We start from the raw sequence: 16,302 nt of genomic DNA on the forward strand, positions 1-16,302 counted from the left end.
GTTGTGGCGAATGATATATCCAAGAAACAGCTACAGGCTCCAGAATCGATTATGGCAGTAGTCTCAAGGATTCTTCCTGGGAGCTGAAAGGAAATAGGGATAATGAAATGGTTTGAATTGAAAGAGGGACAGGTTGGAAGTGACATTTTGGTAGCAGGATCCTTACCCGTAGGTCTCACTGGGCAGGACCGGATGAAATGACCAGTGGCTCCACAGTAAAAACATAGATTGCTCTGTCTCCTTCTTGTTCTCTCCTCCATGGATAATGCGGGACGGATTATTCCCAACTGCATAGGTTCTGGTGAATCTAGAGAGGAGGCGGATGTCGGGGCCGGAGAAGGACTTGAAGGTACCCAGACTGTACGGCTGGTCCCAGCTGATTTTTCTAATTGGCGTTCTCTAAGGCGGCGGTCAATTTGAAGGGATGTTTGAATCAGCTCATCTAGGGTGACGGGTGTTGCAATTCTTGCTAATTCGTCCTTTAGATATTCGGACAGACCTAGGCGATACTGGTGGCGAAGAGCTGGTTCATTCCAATCTATATCTGCCGCCCAGCGACGGAACTCCGAGGTATACTCCTCCACGGGTCGTTGCCCTTGGCGAAGGTTACGTAGAGAAGCTTCGGCTGTAGCACTCCGCTGGGGGTCGTCATAGAGGATCGCCATGTTTTCAAAAAAAGCATCTAAAGTGGCTAAGCACTGATGTTTTTGCTCCATTAGCTGGTGAGCCCATGACTGCGGTTCTCCTAGTAACAGCGAGATAACAAAGCCAACTTTAGTCTCTTCGAACACAAAGGTCCGGGGTTGGAGGGAGAAGAATAGCTGACAGGCATTCTTAAAGGCCCTGAATTTGGTTCTATCCCCTGAAAAGCGCTCAGGTGTTGGCACATGTGGTTCAGGTGCGGGAACTGCTAGTACGGGGCCTGGAGGTGCAACAGCGGGAGCAGGAGGAGCAACAACAGCGGCGGGAGCAGGGGCCGCAGCAGCAAATCCGGCAGGTTGGTTTATATTGGGTAGAGTGTTGATGCGCTCCTCCAGCTGATTGTGAGCTGCTTGAAGCTCCTTGATTGCTTCTGTTAAGTTACTCATCTGCTTGCATAGGGTGCTCAGCACATTTGCTGCCTCAGCGGTCTCCATATTTTGGCTGTAGTATTTTGTGATGATGTACCTGGGGTACAGGAGACCAGTTAGCTGAGGGCAGCAACCCTTGCGGCTCACCGACTGGGGCCCCTGGAAGTGAAACAGGAGAGCCCAGTAAGCAAGGGGCAGGAGCGCTTGTGAAACCAGTGGTAGAGCAGGTTTGGAAACACAGCACTCCCGCAGGCTGAGTCCGGCACTGCAATGACTCAGCAGCCGAGGAAGTCCAGTAACAGGTGCCAGGCAGGAGAAGACGTGGAACTTGGAACAGGCAGGAGTCGGCAACAAATCGGGTACTCGTACAAACTGGGGTCTGGCAACAAATCGGGTCCTCAGGCAAGCAGTGGTCGGCAACAAATCGGGCAGTCGGACAAAGCAAAGATCGGCAGGGAAGCGGGTAGTCAGGCAGGCCAAGGTCAACATCCAGGAATCAGAAACGGGCAGAGCAAGGCTCACTCACGGGAGTGCAACACACACAAAAGCTGCAATACTACAGCACCCAAGTGTTGCACTCTCCAGACTTTTATAGGCCGTTTTGGCGCGCACCACAACGCGTCACATGCCCGCGCATGCGCACACGCGCGCAACATACACGCGCATGCGCACGCACACGCGCACAACCGAATGCGCACGCGCGCACGCAAAGACGCGCGCACACGCATGCGCACACGCGCGCAATAACAACATGCATAAACAGAACATCCCTCACGCGCGCGCGTGCACAGCATCCAACGCCACCATCTTATAACGCCAACGTCTTCGCCGCACCACGCAACGCGCATGGGCAAGCACCGACAACCCACCACGCAGGGAAGACCGCCGAGACCCACCAGGACGACTGCCAGCATCCGTATGTACAAGCCGCCTCGTCTGGACAGGTAACTGACCGTGACAACCTGTAACTGAGCCTCTGAATAAGCAAGGGATATTAGTTGTCTAATCCACCTAGACACTGTCATTCTGGATACATGAGACCCTCTCTTTGAACCCCCAAAAGCTACAAAAAGATTTGTGGAAACTCTCCACTCTCTGGTTCTCTCTAAATAAGTCAGTACCGCTCTTCTGACGTCTAGAGTGCTCAACCTCCTTTCTTTATCATTCTGTGGACTAGCCAAAAAGGAAGGAAGTACAATATCCTGGGTTCTATGAAAGAATGTGGACACCTTGGGTAAATAAGAGGGATCTAGTCTGAAGACAATCTTATCGGCATGAATTACCATGTACGGGTCCTTTATCGATAATGCCTGTATATCCCCTATCCTGCGAGCCGAGGTAATGGCCACTAAGAAAACAACTTTAAGTGTAAGAAACTTCAAAGGAACCGAATCCAAAGGTTCAAATTTGTCTGATGTTAAGAAATCCAATACCAATGACAGATCCCACGGAGGAATCAGCTTCTGAGGAATCGGCTGTGACCGTTCAACCGACCTCAAAAATTTTTTTAACATAAACATCGGCAGATAGCCGTCTAGACAAAAAAACAGAAAGAGCTGACACCTGAGCTCTAAGTGTACTGACGGTCAAGCCTAACTTGACTCCCTGCTGCAAAATTTCTAGGATTGAAGTAATGTTGTCTGACCTGGACACATTCTTCTGCTTCCAGGCCGAGAAGGTGTACCAAACCTTATTGTATTTCCTTCTAGTGGCTGGTTTTCTACAGGCTAATAACGTCTTAACCACGTCCTTAGAAAACCCCTGAACTGTCAACATCTGCTCCTCAGGATCCAAGCAGTTAGATTCAAAAATCCTGGATTCGGATGGAGATTGCCGCCCTGTACTAGCAGATCCGCTCTGTATTGAAGATGCCAAGGTCCCTGAAACGCTAGGGACTGCAGTAGCGGGAACCAAGCCCTCCTTGGCCACCAAAGGGCTATTAGTATCACCTCTGCTTCCTCTGATTGAATTTTCCTGAGGACCCTCGGTATCAACTTGAATGGAGGGAACGCGTAAAGCAGCCCCTCTGGCCAAGGAATCGACAGGGCGTCCAATCTGTTTATTGAAGCAGAAGGATCCAGGGTACAAAAATCCTCCACCTTTGCGTTCTCTGGATTTGCGTACAAATCGAGAACCCCCCAGCGTTCTGTAATCTCCTGAAAAGTTTCTGGATTGAGTTCCCACTCCGACTCCTCTACTAGATGTCTGCTTAGAGAGTCTGCTCGTCTGTTGTGAACCCCCCGAATGTGGACTGCTGACAGGGACTCCAGATTGGCCTCTGACCATGCCATGATGAGAGATGTCAGGTGTTGGAGGTCCGGTACCCTCGTGCCTCCCTGCTTCCTGACATAACAAACTGAGACGAAATTGTCTGAAAATACCAGTACCTCTGATTTGAAGATTATCGGGAGTAGAGCCTGTAAGGCCAGCAGAATCGCCCTGAGCTCTCTGTAATTCGAAGACCTCCGGGAGATCTGTTGGTCCCATGTCCCCTGGGCCTGGTGGCCCAGGCAGTGGGCTCCCCAGCCCCAGGCACTGGCGTCCGTGTATAATTTCAACGGAACTTCCTGAGCCCATTTGCGGCCCTGATTCAGGTTGGATTGCTGACTCCACCAGCGAAGGGCTACCACTACTTCCTCCGGTATTAACACTCTCGTGTCCAGAGAACGGTGATCCCTGTCCCAAATCGACAATACCCAATTCTGGAGATTCCGAGAATGGGCCTGCGCCCACTCTACCGCCGGAATGGCTGAGGACATTAGCCCTAGGCACGATACCAATTTCCGCAGGGATACATGGGGATCTCCTCTGATCCCCTGCACCTCTGACACTAATTTGTCTATCTTCTGGTCTGGCAGGAAGACACGTCTGACCGTCGTGTCCCACCTGAGACCTAAAAAAATCAGACTTTGAACCGGGATCAAATGAGACTTCGCCGAGCTCACTATCCATCCTAATTTGTTCAAAAGCTGAAGAGAAAAACCTAGCACACCTTGCAAGGCTTCTCGAGTCTCGGCCATAAAAAGAAAGTCGTCTAAGTAGGGGAGAACCCTTACATTGTGGAGATGCAGAAAAGACATTACCTCCGCCACAACCTTCGTAAAGATCCTCGGGGCCGACGAGATTCCGAACAGCAGAGCCTGTTGAAAATGGCATATCGACTCCCCCGTCTGAACTGCAAACCTTAAATACTTCTGAAAAAGAGGGTGGATTGGAATGTGGAGGTAAGCATCCTCCAGATCCACAGTTGCCAGAAAGGCCCCCGGAGACATGAGGTTGCGAACGGAGGCAATGCTCTCCATTCTGAACTTCTTCTCCACAATGTAAGGGTTCAGGGGTTTCAAATTCAAGATCATTCGAAACTTTCCCGACTGTTTCTGAATCAAAAACACTCTTGAATAAAAGCCTTTCCCTCGTTCCGGGATCGGAACCGGACAAATAACCTTCTTCTGGAGAAGCGAGGATACTGAGTCCATCAAAGCCCCCGCCTCGATCTGATCTCTGGGGGAAGATGTGACTGTAAACCGGGAGGGAGGAGGAGATCTGAACTCTATTTTGTATCCCTGTTGGACCAAGTTCAGAATAAACTCGTTCTTCGTTATCTCTCGCCAAGCTGGCGCAAAGTAGCGAAGCCTTCCTCCCACCGGGATCTGCCCGTCATTTAGAGGGCTTCGCAGCAGCAGAGGCTGGCAACTATTGAACAGGAAAGGCCTACCCCTGCCTGCATTGTAGGACCACCTTTTACTCTGACTCTGCCCTCTACCCTGCTGCTCCTGCCTGAAAAAGGGCTTCTTATTCTGAAAGGGCTGTTTCCCCTTCTTCTTCTTCTTATCCGGAAACTTCCTGGATTTATTGGATGATCTCTCCAAGACCGAATCTAAATCCTTTCCAAACAAAAGGTTACCCTGAAATGACATTCCACAAAGCTTTTGTTTGGAAGTAACATCTCCTTCCCATGTATTTAGCCAAACGTCTCGCCGAGCCGAATTGATCAGTGCCGCCGTTTTAGCAGCGGCCCTGAGGGACTCAGTAGCAGCATCTGCTAAAAAAGCAACAGATTTGATTATTACAGGTAAGCTTTCTAAAATCCTTGCATGAGGAGTACCCTCCTCCAGACGATTTTGAAGCCCCCGAATCCACTTATCAAGATTGCGGGCTACACATACTGAGGAAATGGCTGGTTTAAAGGAAAAGGATGTTGAATCCCATGCTCTCTTAAGAAGGGCCTCTGCCTTCCTATCCATAGGATCCTTTAAAGAGACTCTGTAACACATTTTTCAGCCTTAGTTCTTCTATCCTATAAGTTCCTATGCCTGTTCTAATCTGCTCTGGCTTACTGCAGTCTTTCCTAACTGCACTGTCTCTGTAATAAATCAATGTATCTTTCCTCTGTCCTGTTTGTCGGGCTAAGGATTGATTTGTGTGGAATGTGCAGGGCTGCTTGTGATTGGTAGAAGCGATACACACCCTCTGCAGGCCCCCTGCACACTGTGAATGACTCACACACTATGCTTAGCTGAGCCTATTAGAAGCTGGTTAGTTTGTTTGTAAACACTGCCTAAAACTGTTAATTACAAGCCAGGATTGCAGCAGAGAGTGGCAGAAACAGCACAGAGGGGCACAGGAGAAAATAATGAATAGAATGGTATGCTTTTTATTGTAAGAATATTAGAGTACAGATTCTCTTTAAGGCTCCCATATCCTCAAAGGATAGATCTGTATCCTTAGAGCATTGAGAGAGAGGAGCATCCAATCTAGGACATTTAACCACTTGCCGACCAGTGGATTTTACACTGATCGGTACTGCGTGGGCTCTACAGCCCGCAGCACCGATCAGGAGTCCAGCAGGGCGATCAGACTACCCCCCTTTTTTCCCCACTAGGGGGATGTCCTGCTGGGGGGGTCTGATCGCCGCCGGCCATCTGCGTTTTGCGGGGGGGGGGCTTCTCAAAGCCCCCCTCCGCAGCCATTTCTGCCCTCACGCTCCTTACCTCTCTCCCTCTCTCCGTAATGCGCAGGACGGAGTTCCGTCCTGCGCATTGAAGGATAGGCTTCAGCCTATCATATGCCGGCGATCCCCGGCCAATCAGAGGCCGGGGATCGCCGATCTGCCTTACGGCGCTGCTGCACAGCAGCGCCGTATGATGTAAACAGCGGGGATTTCTTCCCCGCCTGTTTACATTTTGCCGGAGAGCTGCGATCGGCGGCTCTCCGGCTGTTCACGGAGACACCCTCCGTGAACTGACATGGAAAGGCCGCTCGATCAAGCGGCCGTTTCCATGGTAACCCGCAGACGACCAGTTTACGTCAATCGGCGTTAGCTGGTCGTCAAGAGGTTAAACAATGAATCATGCTCCTCTACATTGAAAGGGAATCGGCGTTTGAATGATCTTGGAACAAACAGCCTCCCCTCCGGATCTTTCCACTGGGCGGCAATAACACTCTTAACAGCCCTGTGGACAGGGAACACTCGGCCTCCCCGATCCTCCATAAATATCATCCTGAGGAGTAGAAGTTGATCTAGGCTCTTCAATCTGCTCAGAATCATAAACTGCCTTAAGCAGTTCTGAAGTATCCTCCGCGTTGAACAGGTATCTCGGTACCCTAGCCCCCAAATGGTCCTCCGAAGCATTTGACTCCACTAGCTCACCCTTATCAGACTCCTCAGAAATGTCCTCCAGGGATATAGGTGAGGAATCCTACCCTACCCCTGCATGAGAAGCCCCCAACTCCCCCCGGGGGATACCTGGCAATACAGGTGAAGGTGCAGGCTGGTCCATGGAAGTAGAACCAGTGTGCGGAATCTGAGACTGAGAAGTAACCACTACAGGCTGAGCAGTGGGGGACTGGCGGTAAGGCTGGTGATGAGTGTGGTAAGGGGACCATCTGCAGTGGACAAGGAGGTAGAGCTGCTCTAAACGCTGAAAAGGTAGTTGCTAGCTCGTGTTTCATGGATTTCATTAAATCCAATAAAGCAATAGTAGTGCTCTCGGGCCTAGGTGTATGAGACTTTGACCTATTGTAACATTCTACACACAAAGTCTTAGAAGACCCCTCAGGTAGCCTGCCACCACATTTAGCACACTTATTGGTCTTGCCAGAATGCTTCTGTGGCTTCTGAAAATAAAACAGAAAGGAAAAACCCACAAGGGATCCTTAGCTACTGAGTATACAATATAACCCTTATAACAAAGTTACAACAGTTATAACACCTTACCGGCTGCTGCCCTGTCTCCCCAGTGACAGCCGAAGGTGTCTGTTGTGTCTCTGGAGCGGGCTCTGATGACTGCTCCATGGCCCCTGCAGAGATTCACTGCCTCCGTGCAGTGTGTATGTGTGCTGGGTGGACCGCTGCGTGTGCCACGAGGACGCTGGTGCCACTGCTCTCCGCGTGTCAGCCTCCGAGAGGACGGAAGTGGAATGCCGACAGGCGCCGCCGAAGACTGCCCTCTTCAACTCACGCGGCCAAACTTCCGCCTGACGAAATGAGATGCGTCCCTTCCGGCTTCAGCCCTCATAATCACAGATGCGGAAGAGGAATCCCGCGTCCACCCAGCCGCTCAGCGAGGAGAAAGAGCGGTGGGAAATGGCAAAAAAACCCTCCGGCTTCTACCACCCCAACCAGTGGATTTAGGTATGGCTGCCCTCACTCCACTCGTCAGGTCGCGCCCAGCACAGACCCAAACCGCTCCCCCCTCCAGAAAAATTTCCAATAAGCCTGGTTAATACGAAGTAGGTGCCATCAGGCTCCCCTACCACCAGGAACAGCTCCATAGGTGCTTCCGTGGAGAGTCTAGGAAACAAACAAAAAACTGGAGGAGATTGTGTGGGGGTGGAATTTATACTAATTGTTTTTAATTCTTGTCAGGTGTTTCCGATTTGGGAGGGGAGACTTACACAATCTCAGGAGGGCCGTCCTGGAGGACGTAGGGAGGAACTCCTCCCACAAAAAGCTCTGAGGACCGTGGTACTCCTGCTAGTTTCCTGTCTGTGAACCTTGTTGCATTGTGGGAAATCACTGTTTACAGCTGTTTCCAACTGCCAAAAAAGCATGCAGCAGCTACATCACCTGCCAACAGTAAAAATGTCACCATGTAATAAATGTCAGAATGTAAATCAGGGATTTAAAAGATTTTACAATGGGCAAACAATGACTAAATAATTTATACATAATTATTATAAAAATGAAGCACTTTTTTATTACATTATTTTCAATGGAGTTCCTCTTTAAGGGCCCATTTCCACTGGCCGCATCGCCACTGTGCAATACGATCTTTGTATCGCACCGTAGCCTGTCGCAGGTAGTTCCATTCTTGGTGCAATACGGTACGGCTCAATACTACCGCTATGAGACTCAGATGCATGCTGCGGAAAACAGGTAGTTCTATTCTCGGTGCAATGCGGTACAGCTCAATACTACCGCTATGAGACTCGGATGTACAAGGCTTCAAACTCTTCAAAACACAGTGGACCTAACATAGGTAAATGTAAAAGTATCAAATAGTTTGCAACATGAAGGCATAATTATTTCTCTGAAAGCAGGTAGGGGTGAGTTTTCGAAAAGCAAAACTGTGTTCCGCTTGAGTCGGAACTGTAACAGAGCGTTTATAAATGCGGGCCCCTGGGTGCAGCGCTCCAAGCCCCTCTCTGTCCTCCAATATGTCCTCCTACCGACTGTAAAAGAGGAAGTATTGGGAGGATGTAGAGGGGCATGAACTGCTGACCACGGAGGATTCTTATTGGTCCACCCCTCAGTGAACCAATTAGAATCCTCCCTGGGGAGAAGATTCCTAATTGGTTTGTTGTAATCCAGTGGAGAGCCCATGCTTCTGCCAGGGCACCGATCTGTATTGCGTCGCTTCTCCCTGCAGTGGACCGAGCGGCTTTGAAACAAAATCTACAGAAGACAGGTGAGTCATTTGGCAAAATGTACAAGGCAACAAGCCTAGTGAGAACTAGCTGTTCCCATAGGCTTCCATGGATTCAGCATCCGCTTTGTGTTCAATCCATATCTATATATATATATCTATATATATCTATATATATATATATATATGGTGCAGGTTAGGACTTTGCACTGTGGTAAGCGAATTAGAATGAACAGATCCTGTAAAGCAGGGGTCTCAAACTCAATTTACCCGGGGGCCGCAGGAGGCAAAGTCAGGATGAGGCTGGGCCGCATAAGGGAGTTCACGTGTCCCCGCCGCAAAACGAGGGCTGCAGAGCCCCCAAATCGCCCCGGGGGCAATCCGCCGGCATTTCCTGGAAGGGGCAGAGCTTTCAGCTTCAGCTCTGCCCCTCCTGACGTCAATCGCGGCGGATCGCCGCCTCTGCCCGCCCACTCTAAACATAAAAAAAAAATTGGGAAAATAGGAAAAAATGCCAGGAATCTTCATACAGCCATATTACGGCTGTATAGCGATCCCTGGCCAAAGCGCTGCGGCTGCGTATGGACCCCCTGGAAACTCTGTCAGGAAATGTATTGCTCTTTCTTTTGATACATGTAAAATTACACTACAGTTAGGCTTGCTACTAAAAGTGACATTTACCGCATTTAAAAGTATACTATTTTCCTTCGAAACTTTAAAATCGATTTTCTCAAAAACTATAAGGTCTTTTTGAAAAATTGTTTTTTCCTCTTATTCCTAATGATCTCCTTAACATATCCTGCAAATTTAGGGTTTCTAGCATTTAAGGTGGATTTGCTATTAACCATTAAAGTCGGCGGGTTTTTAAATGTGTATTTTTTTCCTTTGCAACTTTAAAATCGATTTTCTCAAAAACTATAAGGCCGATTTGAAAACATTTTTTTTCCTCTTGTAGCCACTGGGGGCCCCTACAAGCTCTGGGGCCCTGGGGCCACAAAATATTGTATCGCGGGCCGCAAATGGCCCGCGGGCCGCGAGTTTGAGACCCCTGCTGTAAAGCGATCAATTGTAAACACTTTCTATACTTAATGTAGGAACTGTTTGCGTGTCTGTTCCTATGCTGATCCGGAAAACAATTTTTAACTCAAGTGTGGACCTAACCTTCTGCTATTGTAGAGCAAAGAGGGAACATAACAGGCTAGTCATGGTGCAGTGAGCAAGCGCAGCTGGGAAAAAAACCATTTTCGTGTGGGTTTCTTCATTTCTAACAAAAACAAAATGTGAACATTTTCAAGAGGATTGTTCTCTTCTGTACCCACTGTAAGGCTCTGTTCACATCTAAAATCGAAATCACTGACGCCAGCAATTTTTTTTTCTCTCCTCCAGACGCTCAGCCGGTGGGCGCTGCGTTTTTGTAAAGCTTTTTGCAGAGCGATTGCGTTCTTTCACTTCCTGCCACCAGTCTGGAAGTGAACTCTTTGAACCGGAAAAGAATACAATGTATTTATTCTTAAAAACGCCTGGGAAATCGCTATGCAAAGCGCTTTTTTTAAGCGTTTTGCGTTTCCCTATATCTTCCATTGAGGCAAAACACCTCAAAAATGGTACAGGCACCTCTTTGCTGAGCGGATCAGAAACAAATTGCTCAGATGTGAACTCTCATAGGGAATCATTGCACAAGCCTTTTGAGGGCGGTTTTCAAAATAGCATGCGCTTGAAAACGCCCTAGATGGCAACGAGCTCTAAATATTGAGTTCAAGATCTTTTCACACACAGAAAAGATAACCTAAACAGAGTGACTGCAGCGTTACTTCAGTCTGGCTATCTCTTAGAACCCAACAAAAGGGGTAAAGAATGGAGACATTTCACCTGCGTATTACTGTAAATCAAAAAAAAAGTTCTAGAACTTCCAGCTGCAGTCACTCTGACTTTTACCACTGCACATTGCTGCCGCAACTAGTTTCGACCTTATAGAACAATGACTGCGACACACCACGGACGCAATCCTACTTCTCACCTCCCCCAGCAGACGCCCGCTCCTTCCCACACGCTTCCACGGACTTTCTTCCTTTCAGCAACTTCGTTCAGACCGCGCCTGCCAGGAGAGGGCGGGGCAGGGGCGGATGAGGTTGTGACTAGGCTCCTCCCAGCCGCGCAAGTAGATGACGAAGAGCTGCAGTAGTGGGTAGGGGGTGTATAGTGGTGAGTGAGGCGATGTTTCTTGGACTGCATGTAGTCCTGCCTACAGCGTTTGTTGTTGTCTCGTGTTCTTTCACGGAAACCCAATTACACACACATCATTATGCAGCTGCTATCTTTAGAGCACTGCAGCCAGAGTGGGAGCTTTTTATGGTTTTACAGCATAGCTCCCAACTGTCCCTTTTTCGAAGGGACAGTCCCTCTTTGGGAGCCATGTCCCTCTGTCCCTTTTTGCTCCTCATTTGTCCCTCTTTCAGGACTTTGTCCCTCTTTCTATGTAACTGTATGTATTTATCTACTGTAAAAAGTGTTTAAATGACTCTAAATGTTATTCCCATCCTTACAATTGTTATATTTCTTATTTTCAAATGTTAATATGAAGGAAAATGAACCAGGATAGAAAGGACCAGTGTGGTTTGAATTATAAAACAACATATTTTTCTTATGAAATCTTTATGGTATGTGGGATTCGAGGTGTGCTGGGGGCGTGATCAGGGGTGTGGCAGGGGCATGGCTTAAAGAGAACCTGAACTGAAAATAAAAACTCAAAATAACCATACACAGGTCATACTTACCTCCTGTGTAGTCTACTACTCAATTTCTTTCTCCTCTCCTGCGTCCTATTTATCCACTGTGATCGATGGAATTCTCTGTTCTCCATTTCGAAAATGGCCACTACCCCATAACAGCTTCCTGGTCTGCACACTGTTAAACTGTAATATCACCCACTTGAGCCATGGGGAAACATGGACATTACCTTGCACATTCAGTTGTAACTGACAGCAGCTGACATATAACTGACAGCAACTGGTATATTTCAGTTCTGACAAAATATTGTCAGAACTGGAAGGGATCACTGTAAGAAGAAAATGGTGAGCTTCTGAGAGGAACTGACAGTGAGGTAAGTATGTAATAATCATTTGCAGGTACATCATGTGTTTATTTTAAATAATTTTACTCGCTTCAGGTTCCCTTTAAGTGTCCCTCTTTCTCATCTCAAAAAGTTGGGAGGTATGTTACAGGTTGAAGAGGTAATAGTTTGTGAAATATGCATAATTATGATCTTTGATAAAGAGATCTATTACAGAGTATGTATTATTCCGTTGCCCGCACCATTGGGCGCAGGGTGAGCCAAAAGATGGGCTGCCTTAAAGTAAACCTGAAGCGTTTTGAAATTAAATTAAAAAAATGATCGTTACCTAAGGAGGTGGAAGGCTCTGGGTGCTGTAGAGCCTTCTTGTTCTTCTTCTGGTCCCCTCGTTCCACTGCAGGCTCCTCTGTTAGCAGTCTGTTGATGGGTCGGACAAAGATTTAATCTGCCGCTGGAGGCTTTGAAAGTCTTTGAAAGCCCGAGTTCTCCCGAAGATGGCCGGCTCTGTTGTGCGCAAGTGCGCTCTCTCTCGTGCATGCGCAGTACAGAGCCGCCCATCTTTGGGAGCACTCGGGCTCTCAAAGACGTCCGCAGCCTCCCATGGCGAGAGATTTGAACGGGGAAACAGCACTGGTACGAAAGGACTATTAAAGGAACGGGAAGGCTCAATAGGACCCAGAGCCTTCTACCTTCCTTAGGTAAGTATCTCTTTTTTTGATTTTATTTAAAAAATGCTTGAGGTCCACTATTTCCCCTCCAAGTTGTAGCAACTGGAGGGGTTGTTGCTGAAGACATATTTCAGAGTCTGGCTATTGAAGGCACTAGAATTACAGTGAAAATCCCACTGCGTCGCTATAGCCATAATTAACATTACTGTCTGTAGGTCCAGGATTAGGTGCCAGAATGACCTAATCTGCTAGTAAATACCTCCCAACTGTCGTTTTTTCAGAGGGACAGGTCCTCAGTGTTCGCCAACCCTGTCCTCAAGGCCCACCAACAGTGTTTTGTGGAAATCCACAGAGGTAGTTAATCAGCTCTGCTGAGACACTAATTACCTCACCTGTGGTTGTTTGTGGTTTTCTGCTAAACATGTACTGTTGGTGGGCCTTGAGGACAGGGTTGGGGAACTATGCTCTATGGCATACATGTCAAACTGGCAGGCCAAATCTGGCCCTCAGAGCCATTAAATTTGGCCCTCAAGTGGTTTCCCCACTTTGCATTATGTGTGGCCCACTCTAGACCACCAGGGAAGATATATTGGAGGTGAAGCCATCCAGGATTACTGGGAAGCCATATGGGGAGGGTGGGGGAAAGCACTAAACACCAGGGAACTGTATAGGGCAGGGAGAGGGGCCACCTGGGAACTTTATAAAGGAGGACTGATGTACAGATCTATGTAAATATCTGTAAAATGTGTTTAATTGACTAAACTTTATTTCCATCTGTTAAATTGACATATTTCTGATTTTCTAATGTTAACATGAATGAAAAGTAATGATAATATAAATGACCAGTGTGGTTTGAATAATAAAACTATAATTTGCATATTAATTCTTTGTGATATGCGTGACCAGGGGTTTGACAGGGCCATGTTTAGTGGTGTGGCAGGGGTGTATTTTGATAATTGATCAGGCCAGCATGTTGCGGCATCGATTTCTAGCAGAATTGGTGGGAAAGTGTATAGCCTAATTTAATCATCAGCTTGATTGAGTAAGTTGACTACTATTTATTTATATTTTTTGCAATGTCTCAGGTTCTGAGTGCAGTAACATGGTTGAGTTTCTACTGCACCCTATGAGGTTTGAGGGCCAAGGTCCTACAGGCAGCCTCAGGTAAGTGTGCTCTCAAGTTTTTTATGCAGTTAGATATGTGTCCAATCCTGGATACACTTGTAGGTGTCAGATTCACACTATTCTTCTGACTTTCCATTCCACTCATAGGTGTCAAAAGAGTCAGAGAAACCATCAGGGTCCTTCCAAACTGTGCCCTTTGCATTGTGTGTTAGATATGTGGTGCAACCATACAGTGATGCATACAGTGCAATGAAAGTATGCTTCACTGCCACTGTAAACACCTACGTTGACCGGTGATGTGCGTTAATTTGAGAGGACCTGCTGCACCGCACCTATGTGAATGTACCATAGAAATATCGTTGTGTTGCAATGATATTTTTCGTTGCAACAAAACCCAATGGATTCAGGAACATCAATTCACATTTTTAGCAAATAAAGATATTAGGCATGGTATTTTTACAGATGCAATGAGCAGCATCACCAGTGTCACATTGCAGTTCTTTACTAAGATATCTGCATCACCTTTAGGGCTTGATTTACTAAACCATGATAACTCATATCACGACCTCGCTAGCGTTTTCATGCGCATGTGCGATTTCGCACGAAATTTCATAATTGCACGCGGAAACACATGCAAAAACGCTAGCGCGGCCGTGATACGAGTTATCACAGTTTAGTGAACCAAGCCCTTAAGGTGGTGAGCCACTTTCAGGTCTATGGGGCCTACGAGGAAATAACAATTGGCATTGATGCAAGCCCTTCCCACGCCAGACAATGGCCTCAATTCACTAAGCTTAACTCCTGTCTTTAATAATTCTTCAGAGCTGTTTTACAGTTATTACAATTATATCACCATGGTGATAACTGTAAAATAGCTCAGAAGAGTTATTAAAGAAAACCTGAACTGAAAATTAAAAGTCAAAATAAGCATACACAAGTGATACTTACCTCCCGTGTAGTCTACTCCTCAATCTCTTTATCCTCTCCCGCGCCCTGTTTGTCCACCGTGATCAATGGAATTCTCCGTCCTCCATTTTGAAAATGACCATTACACCATAACAGCTTTCTGGTCAGCACACTGTTAAACTGTAACATCGCCCACTTGAGACATAGGGAAACATGGACACATCAGTTCTCCTCTCAGCTGTAACTGACAGCAACTGATATATAACTGACAGCAACTGATATATTTCAGTTCTGACAAAATGTTGTCAGAACTGGAAGGGATCATTGTCAGAAGAAAATGGTGAGCTTCTGAGAGAAACTGATGGCAAGGTAACTATGTAATGTTCATTTGAAGGTACCTCGAGTGTTTATTTTAAATGATTTTACTCAGTACAGGTTCTCTTTAAAGACAGGAGTTAAGCTTAGTGAATTGAGGCCAATGTGTGTCAATGTGGAAGTTTGCTCCCACAATCTCTTTAGTTAACTGGGTCACATGATGTTGGACACAATGAGACAACCACCAAAACGGGAATGGTTTATACATATGGACCATACAGAGGTTGCACTGGTAGTCCAATTTTTTGAGGATAGCACATCAATATGTGTCATTGCCAAAAGGTTTGCTGCGTTTTCAACACAGTCTCAAGGGCATGGAGGAGCTTCCAGGAGACAAGCAGTTACTCAAGGAGCGTCAGACAGGTCCGTAGAAGGTCCTTAACCCATCAGCAGGCCCGTAATCTGCTAGTCTGACCTAGGAGGAACAGAAGGAGCACTGCCAGAGCCTAACAATGACCTCCAGCAGGCCTCCGGTGTGAATGAGATATGGGGAATGAGGAGCCCAGAGAAAATAAAATATGTTAAAAACAAATAAAATGAAAAACAGTGAGGTGGCTTACCTCAATGAAGGTAAGCTCTCTCACTTTTTTCACTTTATTTGTTTTTAATGTATTTTATCTTCTCTGGGCAACTATTTCCCCATATCCTATGTTTTCACCCTGCTTTTCGAGGGGGATCATCCCTCTTTGATCAATTTAGGTCACTTGGGGTTTGTTTTTTTACCAAAAGTGCGACCACCACCAGCTCTGTCTGGTCACCTGAGTGGAGTCGGGGTTATACATCTCCACCTGCTTCTAGTGTTTGCTTGCCTTTCTGCAACCCACCTTTGTGAGTATATAATCCATTCGCTTATTTTTTTTTATATACATCCAGTATTGTGACATACTGCACCTTTTGGGCTCCTGTTGTCTCTTTCTTTTCTTTTTGCATGATGCAATTTTTTATTACCCCTACTTTTTGTCCTCTGGTGTGAATGTCTCTAATCAAACAATCAGAAACAGATTTCATGAGTGTGGCCTGAGGGCTTGGCATCTTCCAGTGGGCCCTGTGCGCACTGTCCAGTACTATGGAACGTGACTGGTAATTGCCATAGAATACCAGATATACACGTTCACCACTGTCTGATTGGTATTTGCCATAGAATACCAGATATACACGTTCACCACTGTCACCCTTTGCTTTTTACAGAAGAGTTCAGGTTCACCCTAAGCACATGTGAA

At 47.0% G+C, this 16,302-nt stretch overlaps 1 protein-coding gene and 1 long non-coding RNA gene across 8 annotated transcripts in view; one reads left to right on the plus strand and one right to left on the minus strand.

The window, feature by feature from the left end:
• The window catches only part of ZNF219 (zinc finger protein 219), a 130,892-nt gene extending 119,854 nt beyond the window's left edge, over positions 1 to 11,038 (minus strand). For 4 of the 6 annotated variants that reach the window (XM_068240835.1, XM_068240851.1, XM_068240859.1 and 1 more), the window contains exon 1: positions 10,956 to 11,038. The gene's annotated coding sequence lies outside the window, so the exon portion shown is untranslated. The remainder of the gene's footprint in view (positions 1 to 10,955) is intronic. The other 2 variants (XM_068240869.1, XM_068240875.1) reach the window with 1 other exon arrangement.
• Positions 11,039 to 11,055: 17 nt separating this feature from the next.
• LOC137521594 (uncharacterized) overlaps positions 11,056 to 16,302 on the plus strand; it is a 97,268-nt gene continuing 92,021 nt past the window's right edge. For both annotated transcript variants that reach the window (XR_011022161.1, XR_011022160.1), the window contains exons 1-2: positions 11,056 to 11,140; positions 13,762 to 13,840. This is a non-coding gene — a long non-coding RNA (uncharacterized lncRNA). The remainder of the gene's footprint in view (positions 11,141 to 13,761; positions 13,841 to 16,302) is intronic.

The sequence above is a fragment of the Hyperolius riggenbachi genome, chromosome 1, assembly GCF_040937935.1.
Source record: "Hyperolius riggenbachi isolate aHypRig1 chromosome 1, aHypRig1.pri, whole genome shotgun sequence".
NCBI classification, from domain to species: domain Eukaryota; kingdom Metazoa; phylum Chordata; class Amphibia; order Anura; family Hyperoliidae; genus Hyperolius; species Hyperolius riggenbachi.